Source organism: Trichechus manatus, unplaced genomic scaffold (genome assembly GCF_000243295.1).
Source record: "Trichechus manatus latirostris isolate Lorelei unplaced genomic scaffold, TriManLat1.0 scaffold00003, whole genome shotgun sequence".
NCBI classification, from domain to species: Eukaryota; Metazoa; Chordata; class Mammalia; order Sirenia; family Trichechidae; genus Trichechus; species Trichechus manatus.
In genome coordinates this window covers 8,214,399-8,218,342 of record NW_004443939.1, presented here as the reverse complement: position 1 = coordinate 8,218,342, position 3,944 = coordinate 8,214,399, and the positions used below count along the sequence as shown (strand labels likewise).

At 41.3% G+C, this 3,944-nt stretch overlaps 1 protein-coding gene across 1 annotated transcript in view; it reads right to left on the bottom strand.

Annotated features, from left to right (window-relative positions):
• The window catches only part of PATJ (PATJ crumbs cell polarity complex component), a 431,680-nt gene that overhangs the window by 63,328 nt on the left and 364,408 nt on the right, over positions 1 to 3,944 (bottom strand). The window lies entirely within an intron of this gene.

Here is a 3,944-nt window from a genome sequence, read left to right as displayed (position 1 = left end):
ATTATGATTTTTCATTGGTTGATCCCCTACATTAGACAATAAACATTAAATGCAGTAGAATTGCTGTGAACAAATGTGTGAGCTCTTTGAAGATGGGGCTATCGTACTTGATTTTGTATCCTCAGCACTAAGTAAAAGGCAGCCTTTGAGCAAACATATGCAACCTATCACAGAAGAGTCCCATTTACCAAAGGCAGACCTAGGAGCACATCATAAGATTAAAAAACAGATGCAGAAGTGTGTCTTTTAGGATTGGGTCCAGGTGTGCTTATAAATCTTCCCAAGAGGCTCACACGCATCATTATCTTGGTATTTTAAAAGGTCTGTTTAGATGACCTGCTGCAAATACAATGGGATGCTAAGCGAGACTTCCCTCTGTAATCTCAGAAACCATCTGTCTTGGATGGAGAAACTATTTATAGCAGAGAGGACTGATGTGGTGTCAAGACCAGGTCCCAGAGGCTTAATTCCTCTAAAGATAGCAAAAATATCTGTTGGACACACAACAAAGGGGACACGGATACTCTAATTGGGAGAGTTGGAGCAGATGTTTTAGAAGGGTCACCAGTACTCAGAACGCATTTTCCCTCTACCAGAGCGCAAGAAAGATGCATCACCTAATCCAATGTGCAAAGGCAAGTGCAGAGGTCCTTTTGATAGTGGGTCTTGATATATTCCACAAGTTCCTTTAATATGCTCTCAACTTTGTCTGCTAACTTCTGCTGGCTCGATGTAGTCCCAAGACCTGATTGGATAATGTGGCCTACAGTGTCAATTAGGCTGCATGTTCCATGCTAAAATTTGGAGGAAAAAACCAAGGAGGATCTTCATTGTGGTAAACAATGGCTTTATTTGTTAAGGCACTTTCCATCCTCTGCTGTTCAGCCTCACTCCAAAGACTTGCCTATATATTACTCGTGAGTCTAACTTACAACTTTGATGAGGTACCCGAGGTTAGAAAATAAAAGCTGTGTCCCATCTCTCATTTTTAAGTGGTGCTTATCCTTCCAAGGACAATGGAATTTACGGTCTCCAAAGGCAGAACTATATATTATGAACCACAAGATGCTCTTAAAGAATTTTTTGGGCTGCCTTCTGGACAGGAGAAGCAGAGCACAATGCTTAGCAAACAGCCTCACATCCAGGGTACAGGGTGCAGAGGTGAGTAGTACAGTGGAGGCCCTCAAGCTGGCAGCCAGCAGCACAAGCAAATGGAATATTCAAGACTGAAGGGCAGCAGGAGTACATCTTGCTCAGGTATTCTAACAACAAAGCAAAATCATATTAATAACAACAACAAAAACCAACTAACAAACTCCTTTAGCGAGGTCAGGCATGCTGATTAAACCCTTCTGCTTTCCTATGGGACATTCGTTCTGCTTTAGTTTATTTTAAGCAATGCAAGCAACCCAAACCAAACCCACTGTTGTCAAGTTGATTCCGACTCATAGCAACCCTACAGGACAGACTAGAACTGCCCCATAGGATTTCCAAGGCTGTAAATCTTTACTGAAGCAGATGGTCACATCTTCCTTCTGCGGAGCAGCTGGTGGGTTTGAACTGCCAGCCTTTTGGTTAGCAACAGAACACTTAACCACTGCACCACTAGGGCCCCTCAAGCAATGCATAGAAACCTATATTTACAAAGCACCTCCCAACTAAGAGTTTGTTGTATTGTGGTTGCTTGTGTGTTGCCATGACGTTGGAAGCTATGCCACTGGTATTTCAGATACCAACAGGGTCACCCACAGTGGACAGGTTTCAGAGGCGCTTCCGTACTAAGATTAGGAGGAAAGGCCTATTTCCGACATTGTCTGACTTGCTTGCTTTGGACCTGTCATCAATAGGGATCAATCACTAGAAGAAGATATTATGTCTGGTGAAGTAGAAGGCCAACAGGACATGAGAGACCCTCAGTGAAATGGATTGGCATAACAATGGACTTGAACATGCTGGCAATTGTGAGGATGATGCAAGCTCAAGCAACGTTTCCTTCTGTTGTACATAAGGTTGTCATGGGTCAGAGTCAACTTGATAGCTGCTAATAACAACAAATTTATAAAAAATAAATCAGAGCATTACTTTTTTTTTGTGAAAGAATTCACTAAATAATTTTCTTAAAAAGTAATTTCCCTAGTTCATTTAACATATAGCTTTATTTAGGAAAGTTTAACTTATTAAATATTTGAGAATATCTTTTTGGGTAAATGAGGAAACAGGCCCTGGGAGGGAGACATATCCAATGTTCACAGACAATCGTAGTTTCTGAATACAACCCCAATGACCTTTGCAGGACAATGATATGTACATAATTTTCTACTGTTTACAAAACCTCTGATCCTCACCACAACCCTGTGAGGCAGTATTAAAGTCTATTTTGCACATGTGGGAATTAAGGCTTGGAGAAAATACCTGTCATGTGCAATTGCTTACTATGTTCTAAGCCCAAGGCTCACACCATACACAGATCATCTCTTTGATCCTCCTAATAACACTATAAGGTATTACGATTCCCATGGATAGATCAAGAAACAGGCTCTGAGAGGTTAAGGAACTTGCCCAAGCTAGTAGATAGTAGAGATGAAATATAACTGAGAGCTGAAAGAGAGGAATGGTTGAACATTAGCTCTGAGGTCAGCCCAGGAGATATCAAGGAGGCTAGAGAAGCAAGAGAAAATCAAGAAAAGACTTTCTTGGGAAGAGGGGGCTTGGAGGGGTACAGAATCTTGATTGGGGTGGGGGCAGGGAGGGGACAGGAAGAGAGGAATTTGAGCAGAGGACCAGAGTGGAGAGGCTGGAATGCATATCGGCGTTTTCAGGAACAGTGGTCTGGTCTGGATCTGTGTCGGTGTGTGTTACCTTCTGCATACAGTAGGAGCCAGCAGGATGGGTGGCAGGCTGGCCAAAGTGTTTCTATGAGCTCCTGAAAGGCCAGATAATACAGAATAGAACAACAACAAACAACCCATTGCCATCGGGTGAATTCTGACTCTTAGTGACCCTATAGAAGGCATTATCAAAAACATTAAATAAAAAATATAGCTTTGACCAAATCACTTGAAGGAAACTCTCTAATGAAGAATTTGCTTAGTGACAAAAGCTGAATAGATAGCATTTGAAGCCAGACAACGAGAAATGTAGAAAAGTTCTGGGGCCTTAAGGAGACAAAAACCCATGGAAGGGGCTAAGAGCCAAAACTGGTTGCTGAAACCAGTTAAGTCTAGGTGTTGCCAGGTCCATCTAAGCCGATAAAAATATCATAGTGTATGCAGAAAGCCACACACAGTCGTCCCAGCAAAGGGAAAATAATTTAGGAAATAAAGTACTCAGAATTCCAGAGAAAAGCTTTAACCATACTTAAATTGAGCTGAAGAAGATAAAAATCCTTCAATAAATAAACACCAGGCTCCGAGCATATTCAGGTTCAGGTGGTCCACTAGCAAGGTAAATGCTTGAATTCTCTAGATTAGGCAGGATGCTAGGAGAGAGAGGGACCATGACCAGGAAACATGTAAAAGGCATTAAGACCAGGTTTCTGTAGCATACGCTGTTCTTGAGTTTCCTGGTACTTTAGGGGACTAACATTTATTACAGAAAAATAGAATAGAATCTGCCTACCCCACAACAGTTCTAAGACAGAAACATTATATACCTGCCAAAAATAGGGGAAAAAAAACCCTTCTATTTTATCTGTAAGTCTGGTATGTGCAATTTATTGCCTTACTAGATAAAATGGGCAAAAGAAATATCAAAATATTCATTTAAAAATATATTAAGAAGAGTGAGTGTCTCTGGAGAGAGGCACTGGTTGGGGGAAAATGGGGTTAGGGCATAGGAGTAAAAGGGAGATTTTTTATTTTGTACTTTTTTGAATCAGTTTAAGGAGCCCTGGTGATGCAGTAGTTAAGAGCTCGGCTGCTAACTGAGAAGTCAGCAATTCGAAC